At 36.0% G+C, this 12612-nt stretch overlaps 1 protein-coding gene across 2 annotated transcripts in view; it reads right to left on the reverse strand.

Moving 5' to 3' along the window:
- The window catches only part of LOC130296441 (zinc finger protein 432-like), a 130286-nt gene that overhangs the window by 55440 nt on the left and 62234 nt on the right, over positions 1 to 12612 (reverse strand). The window lies entirely within an intron of this gene.

Consider the following 12612-nt stretch of genomic DNA (forward strand, 5'->3'; position numbering starts at 1 on the left):
GAGCAGCGTGACTAACTGACCCGCAGGAAGAAGAAGAAGACAGGAACTGGAGAACACTACACCGACATCGGAGCAACGGGGGAACTTAGGCAGGTGAGTTAAAGTTTGTTTTGTTTCATTTTGCAGCCCGGGCATGGAGGGTTAATTATTTTTTAAAAAGCGCGATAGTACTCCTTTAATATGCATACCAATCCTGCAACCTTTTTCATTGTTTTTTTACATAGGTTATTTTTTATAATTTTAAATTTTTTTTTCCCATTCACCCTCTTGCAACCCTCATTTTTTTTTATATTTCCCAGTCATTTCCCTAATTTGTATACCAATTACACACACTTATTTTTTACAGGTTTTTTTATATTTTTTTTATTTACCATGCACCCAATTTTTTGTATATACTTTTACAAATGTTTTTTTTATATATCCCAATCATATATTTTTTATACATCCCAATATATCCCTAATTTGTATATACTGATCCTGCACACTTAGTTTTATATTTCCCAACCACTTCCCTAATTTGTATATCCTGATCCAGCACACAATTTTTTTATATCCCAGTCATGTCCTTAAAGGAGTACTATGGCACTTTTTTTTTTATTAACCCTCCATGCCCGGGCTGCAAAATGAAACAAAACAAACTTTAACTCACCTGCCTACGTTACCCCGTTGCTCCGATGTCAGTGTCCTATTCTCCAGTCCCTGTCTTCTTCCCTTCCTGCGGGTGGGTGAGTCACGCTGCTCTCAACATATCACCGGCCGCAGCAATGTCCGGCTGGGGTCGGTGATACGCTGAGAACAGCGTGACTAACCAACCCGCAGGAAGCAGAAGAAGACAGGGACCGGAGAACAGTACACCGACATCGGAGCAATGGGGGAACTTAGGTAGGTGAGTTAAAGTTTGTTTTGTTTCATTTTGCAGCCCGAGCATGGAGGGTTAATTATTAAAAAAAAAAAAAGCGCCATAGTACTCCTTTAATTTGCATACCAATCCTGCACCCTTTTTCTTTTTTTTTTACATAGGTTATTTTTTATAATTTTTTTCCCATTCACCCTCTTGCAACCCTCATATATTTTTTTTATATTTCCCAGTCATTTCCCTAATTTGTATACCAATCACACACACTTATTTTTTACATAGTATTTTTTTTGTTTTTTTATTTACCATTCACCCAATTTTTTTATATTCTTTTACAAATGTTTTTTTATATATCCCAATAACATATTTTTTATAAATCCCAATATATCCCTAATTTGTAAATACTGATCCTGCACACTTATTTTTATATTTCCCAATCATGTTCCTAATTTGTCTACCAATCATGCACCCTTAGTGTTTTACATATTTTCTTATATTTTTTATATTTCCCAACCATTTCCCTTATTTGTATATCCTGATCCAGCACACAATTTTTTTTTTTTATCCCAGCCATGTCCTTAAAGGAGTACTATGGCACTTTTTTTTATTAACCCTCCGTGCCCGGGCTGCAAAATGAAACAAAATAAAATTTTACTCACCTGCCTATGTTATCCCGTTGCTCCGATGTCAGTGTCCTATTCTCCGGTCCCTGTCTCCTTCCCTTCCTGTGGGTCGGTGAGTCACGCTGCTCTCAGCATATCACCAGCCACAGCAATGTCCGGCTGCGGTCGGTGATACGCTGAGAGCAACGTGACTAACCGACCCGCAGGAAGTAGAAGAAGACAGGGACCGGAGAACACTACACCGACATCGGAGCAAGGAGGGAACTTAGGCAGGTGAGTTAAAGTTTGTTTTGTTACATTTTGCAACCAGGGCATGGAGGGTTAATTCTAAAAAAAAACGAAAGCGCTTTAGTACTCCTTTAATTTGCATACCAATCCTGCACCCTTTTTCTTTTTTTTTTTTTTTACATAGGTTATTTTTTATAATTTAAAAAAATTCCCATTCACCCTCTTGCAGCCCTCATATATATATTTTTTATATTTCCCAGTCATTTCCCTAATTTGTATACCAATCACACACACTTATTTTTTACATCGTTTTTTTTGTTTTTTTTATTTACCATGCACCCAATTTTTCAATTTTTTTATATTCTTTTACAAATGTATTTTATATATCCCAATCATATATTTTTTATACATCCCAATATATCTCCAATTTGTATATATATATATATTTTTTTTTTACAAAGTTTTTAAAGTTATTTTTTATATACCATGCACCCTCATGCACTCCCTTTTTTTATATTTTGTTTGCAAAAATTTTTACATATCCCAATCATATATTTTTTCATACATCCCTATATATCCCTAATTTGTATATACTGATCCTGCACACTTAATTTTTTATATTTCCCAATAATGTCCCTAATTTGTATACCAATCATGCACCCTCAGCGTTTTACATATTTTGTTATATTTTTTATATTTCCCAACCATTTCCCTAATTTGTATATCCTGATCCAGCACACAAATTTTTTATATCCCAGTCATGTCCTTAAAGGAGTACTATGGCACTTTTATTTATTATTAACCCTCCATGCCCGGGCTGCAAAATGAAACAAAACAAACTTTAACTCACTTGCCTACGTTACCCCATTGCTCCGATGTCAGTGTCCTATTCTCCGGTCCCTGTCTTCTTCCCTTCCTGCGGGTTCGGTGAGTCACGCTGCTCTCAACACATCACCGGCCGCAGCAATGTCCGGCTGCGGTTGGTGATATGCTGAGAGCAGCGTGACTAACCAACCCGCAGGAAGTGGAAGAAGACAGGGACCGGAGAACAGTACACTGACATCGGAGCAATGGGGGAACTTAGGCAGGTGAGTTAAAGTTTGTTTTGTTTCATTTTGCAGCCCGGGCATGGAGGGTTAATTATATAAACAAAGTGTCATAGTACTCCTTAAATTTTTATACCAATCTTGCACTCATTTTCTTTTTTTTTTTTTTTACATTATTTTTTTTTTTTTTTTTTTTTTTTCCCCATTCACCCTCTTGCAACCCTCCTATATATTTTTTTATATTTTCCAGTCATTTCCCTAATTTGTATACCATTCACACACACTTATTTTTTACATAGTTTTTTTTTAGTTTTTTTATTTACCATGCACCCCATTTCTTTTTATATTCTTTTACAAATTATTTTATATATCCCATTCATATATTTTTAATACATCCCAATATATCCCTAATTTATATATACTGATCCTGCACACTTAGTTTCATATTTCCCAATCATGTCCCTAATTTGTATACCAATCACGCACTCTTATTTTTTACAACGTTTTTTAAGTTATTATTTTAGTTTTTTTTATTTACTATGCACCCTCATGCACCCCCTTTTTTATATTTTTTTACATATTTTTTTATATATCCCAATCACATATTTTATTATACATCCCAATCATATCCCTAATATGTATATACTGATCCTGCACACTTAGTTTTTGTATATCTCAATCATGTCCCTAATTTGTATACCAATCATGCACCCTTATTTTTTTATATATTTTTCTTATATTTTTTATACTTCCCAAATCTACACCTATATTTTTTATACTTCCCAAATCTACACCTATTTTTTTTAATATTTCCCAGTCATTTCCCTAATTTTTATACCAATCACGCACTCTTATTTGTTACATAGTTTTTTTAAATTTTGTTTATACAATTTTTTTATTTACCATTCACCCCCTTATTTTTTACACATGTTTTTTATATATCCCAATCATATAGTTTTTTTTATATTTCCCAATATATCCCAAATTTGTATATACTGATCCTGCACACTTATTTTTTTTTTATATCCCAGTCATGTACTTAATTTGTATACCAATGACGCACTCTTATTTTTTTACATAGTTTTTTTTTGTTTTTGTTTTATTTACCATGCACCCTTTTTTCTATATTTTTTTAAATATATCCCAATCATATATTTTTATACATCCCAATATATCCCTAATTTGTATATACTGATCCTGCACACTTAGGTTTACATTTCACAATCATGTCCCTAATTTGTATACCAATCATGCACCCTTAGTTTTTTTTTACATATTTTCTTATATTTTTCATATTTCCCAACCATTTCCCTAATTTGTATATCCTGATTCTGCACACTTATTTTTTTTTACATATTACATATTTTCTTATATTTTTTTCCCAAGTCCTTTACACTTATTTTTTTATATCTCCCAGTCATTTCCCTAAATTGTATACCAATCGCGCATTCTTATTTTTTACAAAGTTTTTAAAGATTTTTATGTCTTTTTTATTTACCATGCACCACTTTCTTTCATATTTTTTTTATATATCCCAATCATATATTTATTATACATCCCAATATATCCCGAATGTGTATATACTGATCCTGCACACTTAGTTTTATATTTCCCCATCATGTCCCTAATTTGTATACCAATCATGCACCCTTAGTTTTTTACATATTTTCTTATATTTTTTTTTATATTTCCCAACCATTTCTCTAATTTGTATATCCTGATCTTGCACACTTATTTTTTTTTATATCTCAGTCATGTCCTTAATTTGCATATCAATTATGCACTCTTATTTTTTTACATAGTTTTTTAATGTTTTATTATATGTATATCTTTTTTTTATTTCCCATTACATACTTTCTTATATTTGTTTTTTATATTTCCCACACATTTCCCTAATTTGTATACCAATCATGCATTTATTTTTTACAGTTTTTTTTATTTTTTTCCATACAATTATTTTTTATTTCCCATGTACCTTTATGCACCACAATATTTTTATATATTTTTTTACAATTTATTTTATATATCCCAATCATATATATTTTATATATCCCAATATATCCTCAATTTGTATATATTGATCCTGCACACTTAGTTTAATATTTCCAAATCATGTCCTTAAAAGGGTACTCCACTGGAAAACATTTTTTTTTTTTTTAAATCAACTGGTGCCAGTAAGTTAAACAGATTTGTATCTTACTTCTATTAAAAAATCTTTATTCTTCCAGTGCTTATCGGCTGCTGTATGATCCACAGGAAGTTCTTTTCTTTTAGAATGTCCTTTTTGTCTGACCACAGTGCTCTCTGCTGACACCATATCAGGAACTGTCCAGAGCAGGGTAGGTTTTCTATGGGGATTTGCTTCTACCCTGGACAGTTCCTAAAATGGACAGGCGTGTCAGTAGAGAGCACTGTGGTCAGTCACAAAGGAAATTAAAAAAGAAAAGAACTTCCTGTGGACAATACAGCAGCTTATAAGTACTGGAAGGATTGATTTTTTAATATAAGTAATTTACAAATCTGTTTACCTTAACTTTCTGGCTCCAGTTGATTAAAAAATAACATGTTTTCCAGTGGAGTACCCCTTTAATGTGTACACCAATTATGCACTTATTTATTTTACATATTTTAATATTTTTTTTATCTCCCATTCATCCTCTTGCACCCCTATTTTTTTTATATTTCAAACATATTTTTATATATCCCTAATTATATGTACTGATCCTGCACTTATTTTTATATATCCCAATCATGTCCCTAATTTGTATACCAATCATGTACCCTTATTTTTTTACATAATTTCCCAAATCCTTTACACTTATTTTTTTATATTTCCCAGTCATTTCACTAGTTTATATACAAATCACGCACTCTTATTTTTTTTACTGTTTTTTTTTAATTTTTTTAATGTTTTTTTAATTTACCATGCACCATCATGCACCCCTTTTTTAAATATTTTTTTTACATATCCCAATCATATATTTTTTATACATCCCAATATATCCCTAATTTGTATATACTAATCCTGCACACTTATTTTTACACATCACAATCAGGTCCCTAATTTGTATACCAATCATGCACCATTAGTTTTTTACATATTTTCTTTTTTTTTTTTATATTTCCCAATAATTTCCATAATTTGTATGTACTGAACCTTTACACTTGTTTTTTATACTTCCCAACCAAGTCTCTACTCCCCATCTCATGTGTACACAAAACTAAGAGGGATCGGGTGAATTTGGGAAAATACTATTGTCTCCAAATGTATTTGTCAAATGTTATTTGTTCTCTTACTTATTAATAAAGTTATTAAAATGTATCTATGCCTCCACTTGTTGTGTATTTTTTCTTCTCTCGTCTATGTTGTCATTTATTTAATAGACTTTACATTGTTAAATCCATTAGAACCATTCAGCCCATATAGTTTGGCTGACATCAGAGAACACTTGCTTTGTGGTGTAATGTTGCTCTGGCGGAGATATACAATACGCACTTGTGGGGGTATAAAGGTGTTTTTTGGCTAAAACCAGAGAACAATAGCTCAGTACAGCGGTCACTATCGGTGAGTCCATCTTTATTCCATTAGCTGGTAAATACTTCTTGTATCGTCAGCAAGAAGAATCATATATAATAATAGGACAGTGTTCAGACAGCGGCCTAGTACATTAACTTCTTGAGAAATAGGCGGACGCTGTTATTTTTTAATAATTTTTTGGCAAAACTAACACAGAAAATGAAGGAAAAGTCTTTGACAGACAACAAATGAATTGACATATTCCAAGTTTAACATCAATTTCCTGAGGACCCAGAGTTGTGAGGGTCCAAATGGTCATAATAAGACAAATGTATAGAAGACAAAAGCTCAACAAGTGCGTACAATAACTGGTGGTTGTAACAGGTCAGCGACAAATATGGCCAACTAGGTCCAATCCATCTGTACTATCATGTTGTAAAATAACCAAGAAAGATAAGGAGTGGGGCAATAGTGTCCTGGGATCCATCGGCACTCTAGGTAGTGATATGGTGACTGGGCTATATTGGGGGTAGTAGTCCTCCAACTTCTTCTTCAAGATACCGGGCAGTGTATTTATAGTGGTCTTCAATGATGGTTTGGATTAGAGATAAGAAAACACTTGAAAGTTCAAATTGCCGGTTTTGACAAACTTTTTCAAAATTACCAGTTCAATTTGGCTCGGTTCAACCCTAACCGGCAATCAAATAAGCCCCAAATTTCTAACACAGCCTAACAGCTATTAAGCCCTGTATAACACTGCTAGGAATGTATTCACATAGTTTTAAAATGGCTTTAATGCTCAGTTAGGGCGACATGTGGTAACCCATGGTAACTAACAGCTTCTTTAATGCGCTCACTGATTTTTAAGGCTTATTCACACTAAAATAGAGCGGCCTAAACTATCCCTGGTTCACGCTAGGTCACTGTTGGTATTAAAATGCACACAATAGTATAAGAAGATGCAGAAGCATTTTCCAAGCGTTCTAAAAATAAGCCTTTTTGAAAGTAACAACAGGATTGGTGATGCTGTCTTAAAATAGAGAAGAACCTGATGAAAGTTTGAAAATATAAAATTTAAGTTTGAAAATTTTAAAATCAAGCTTAAACATTAAAAAAATTCAGGGATTTTTTTTGTCAAATTCTTTGGCTTATGGTGATTTTTACATGCTGGAAATTAAAGAATTTTTGTACAGTCATGATAAAGTCAATGTTTTCCATACAAAAAATTTGAAACAATCTAAAAAATATTGTCCCTTTTTGGGAGTAGTTTTCCAGTCTGCCAAGCGAGGAAGGTGTCAAGGATTTTGTCGAGGGTTCAAAAAATGTCCCCTTTTTGGGAGTAGCTACCAATTTTTAGTCAAAAATAGGTAATGGTTTTTAATTAAGAACACCATTTATACACTCTGGGCATGTTGGAGGTTTGTGCCAGCAGTATTATTATCTTAAATGAATTATAGCCTTATACCTATCTTATATGAAGGATAGCCTTATACCTAGTCCTATATTATATGAAGGATAGCCTTATACCTAGTCCTATCTTACATGAATCCTTCATATAAGATAGGACTAGGTATAAGGCTATACTTCATATAAGATAGGGATAGGTATAAGACTATACTTCATATAAGATGACGATAGGTATAAGGCTACACTTCATATAAGATAGGGATAGGTATAAGGCTTATACCTATCCCTATCTTATATGAAGTATAGCCTTATACCTATCCCTATCTTATATGAAGGATAGCCTTATGCCTATCCCCATCTTATATGAATTATAGCCTTATTCCTAGTCCTATCTTATATGAAGGATAACCTTATGTCTATCCCTTTCTTATATGAAGGATAGCCTTGAATGCTTAAAATAATCTACTCTATTAGCAGCTACCACTTCTGCAGGAAGGCTAGTCCATGCATACACTACTCTCTCAGTAAAGTAATACTTCCTGATATTACTGCAGACACCTTCCTCCTCTATAGAACACTATGTCCTCTATATAACACTATGTCCTCTTGTGGTAGTTTTTCTTCTATATAAATCTCCTCTCCTTCTTTACCCTGTTGATTCCCTTTATGTATATAAAAGTTTCTATCATATCCCATCTGTCTCCTCTTTCTTCTATACACTATATACATATATATAGTTTTATCCTTTAATCCATGGACTAGTTTAGTATCTTCTCTGAACTCTTTCCAATGTATTTATATTTTTCTGAAGGTAAGGTCTCCAGTACTGCGCACAGTACTCCAAGTGAGGTCTCACCAGTGCTCTCTACAGCTCTCTATACCTCTCCATATACATCCATGAACACTTCTCTCTACTGCTAATACCTCTACCTATACACCCATGAGCACTTCCCACTCTACTGCTAATACCTCTCCCTATACACCCATGAGCACTTCCCACTCTACTGCTAATACCTCTACCTATACACCCATGAGCACTTCCCACTCTACTGCTAATACCTCTCCCTATACACCCATTAGCACTTCTCTCTACTGCTAATACCTCTACCTATACACCCATGAGCACTTCTCTCTACTGCTAATACCTCTACCTACACACCCATGAGCACTTTCCACTCTACTGCTAATACCTCTCCCTATACACATGTGGTGGCCCAGTACAAGAGTTGCACCCCTGTACCCTTGCTGTCCTGTCTGGCGGACTCTATTGCAATGTCCCCTGAGTCCCTCCTTAATCTGTGTAATATAAATGGTTAATAAGTGCCTTGTATAATCTATTGCATTGTCTGTATATTGTAATATACCTTTAAATGTTGTTACTAAGCTCTGCAACCAGGGAAGGTGTCAGTGACCAGGTGACTTGTTGGTGACCTATAAGACCCATCCAAAGTCTCCCCCATATAAACCCAGGGAAGAGCTAGCTAGTGAGTAGTTGCTTAGCTGAGGAAGAGTACAGTCAAGACCTGAGAGTGTCTGGTGTCCTGAGGAGACCCAAGGCCGACCACGCAGCCACGCTTCCACCAACCAAGTGCCCCACAAGTGAACATCAAAACCTGGTAAGCTACACAAGTGGTGAAGTCTAGTCAGTTATGGTCAAGATCAGTCTGTATAAATTCAGTGTGGGTCTGCAGCAATTAATCCAAGTCCACTACAAGTCCCAGAGAGCCCGCAAGTCTCTACAGTCACTGGTCACTTCCTTGGGCCTAACTGAGCTGTAAAGACTATTCCATCTGTCTACCTCAGTAAAGCAGCCGTTGTTCTGTAACTTGGCGTCGGAGTCATTATTTGCCCCGTGCCTAGCCCAGGATCCAGCGGCCATACCTTTGGGTGGTGTAGAGGATACAAGGGGTTAATGCCATCTGCCCCTAGGGTAATAACATCTGCCCTTTCCATCACACTCTCTACCACAACTTTTGGCGTCCTACAAGCAGGATACGGTTGTGCGCCTTATGCAAGAAGTACCCCCCAGTCTTCACTGTGTCCTGTATTGCTGAAAATTCGCACACAGATGCAGAAAAAGAAATTGCGCCAGAAAGTGTATGGGACTTTGTCAGAGAAATCTGTTTATTGCAAGGCAATTGTGAGATGGGGGGGGGGGGGGGGGGGGGCTGGGGAGGTGAAGAAATGTATACTATCCGACATTGTGAACAGTAAAAGAATTGTGAAGGGCCGTGTAAAGTTTGCGCCTGAAAAAGTTAATCTGGTCCAGCAATTCCAGCGAACGCTCTACTGTGCACACATACAGCTCAGCTACATGTACATTACACATATACAGCTCTACTGTGTACACATACAGCTCAGCTACATGTACATTACACATATACAGCTCTACTGTGTACACATACAGCTCAGCTACATGTACATTACACATATACAGCTCTACTGTGTACACATACAGCTCAGCTACATGTACATTACACACATACAGCACTACTGTGTACACATACAGCTCAGCTACATGTACATTACACATATACAGCTCTACTGTGTACACATACAGCTCAGCTACATGCACATTACACATATACAGCTCTACTGTGTACACATACAGCTCAGCTACATGCACATTACACATATACAGCTCTACTGTGTACACATACAGCTCAGCTACATGTACATTACACATATACAGCTCTACTGTGTACACACAGCTCAGCTACATGTACATTACACATATACAGCTCTACTGTGTACACATACAGCTCAGCTACATGTACATTACACATATACAGCTCTACTGTGTACACATACGGCTCAGCTACATGTACATTACACATACAGCTCAGCTACATGTACATTACACATATACAGCTCTACTGTGTACACATACAGCTCAGCTACATGTACATTACACAAATACAGCTCTACTGTGTACACATACAGCTCAGCTACATGTACATTACACATATACAGCTCTACTGTGTACACATACAGCTCAGCTACATGTACATTACACATATACAGCTCAGCTACATGCACATTACACACAGCTCTACTGTGTACACATACAGCTCAGCTACATGCACAGTACACATATACAGCTCTACTGTGTACACATACAGCTCAGCTACATGTACATTACACATACAGCTCTACTGTGTACACATACAGCTCAGCTACATGTACATTACACATATACAGCTCTACTGTGTACACATACAGCTCAGCTACATGTACATTACACATATACAGCTCTACTGTGTACACATACAGCTCAGCTACATGTACATTACACATATACAGCTCTACTGTGTACACATACAGCTCAGCTACATGTACATTACACATATACAGCTCTACTGTGTACACATACAGCTCAGCTACATGTACATTACACACAGCTCTACTGTGTACACATACAGCTCAGCTACATGCACATTACACACAGCTCTACTGTGTACACATACAGCTCAGCTACATGTACATTACACATATACAGCTCTACTGTGTACACATACAGCTCAGCTACATGTACATTACACATATACAGCGCTACTGTGTACACATACAGCTCAGCTACATGTACATTACACATATACAGCTCTACTGTGTACACATACAGCTCAGCTACATGTACATTACACATATATACAGCTCTACTGTGTACACATACAGCACAGCTACATGTACATTACACATATACAGCTCTACTGTGTACACATACAGCTCAGCTACATGTACATTACACATATACAGCTCTACTGTGTACACATACAGCTCAGCTACATGCACATTACACATATACAGCTCTACTGTGTACACATACAGCTCAGCTACATGCACATTACACATATACAGCTCTGCTGTGTACACATACAGCTCAGCTACATGTACATTACACATATACAGCTCTACTGTGTACACATACAGCTCAGCTACATATACATTACACATATACAGCTCTACTGTGTACACATACAGCTCAGCTACATGCACATTACACACATACAGCTCAGCTACATGCACATTACACATATACAGCTCTACTGTGTACACATACAGCTCAGCTACATGCACATTACACATATACAGCTCTACTGTGTACACATACAGCTCAGCTACATGTACATTACACATATACAGCTCTACTGTGTACACATACAGCTCATCTACATGTACATTACACATATACAGCTCTACTGTGTACACATACAGCTCAGCTACATGTACATTACACATATACAGCTCTGCTGTGTACACATACAGCTCAGCTACATGTACATTACACATATACAGCTCTACTGTGTACACATACAGCTCAGCTACATATACATTACACATATACAGCTCTACTGTGTACACATACAGCTCAGCTACATGTACATTACACATATACAGCTCTACTGTGTACACATACAGCTCAGCTACATGCACATTACACATATACAGCTCTACTGTGTACACATACAGCCCAGCTACATGTACATTACACATATACAGCTCTACTGTGTACACATACAGCTCAGCTACATGCACATTACACACATACAGCTCAGCTACATGCACATTACACATATACAGCTCTACTGTGTACACATACAGCTCAGCTACATGCACATTACACATATACAGCTCTACTGTGTACACATACAGCTCAGCTACATGTACATTACACATATACAGCTCTACTGTGTACACATACAGCTCATCTACATGTACATTACACATATACAGCTCTACTGTGTACACATACAGCTCAGCTACATGTACATTACACATATACAGCACTACTGTGTACACATACAGCTCAGCTACATGTACATTACACATATACAGCACTACTGTGTACACATACAGCTCAGCTACATGTACATTACACATATACAGCACTACTGTGTACACATACAGCTCAGCTACATGTACATTACACATATA

The sequence above is a fragment of the Hyla sarda genome, chromosome 1 (genome assembly GCF_029499605.1).
Source record: "Hyla sarda isolate aHylSar1 chromosome 1, aHylSar1.hap1, whole genome shotgun sequence".
Classification (NCBI taxonomy): domain Eukaryota; kingdom Metazoa; phylum Chordata; class Amphibia; order Anura; family Hylidae; genus Hyla; species Hyla sarda.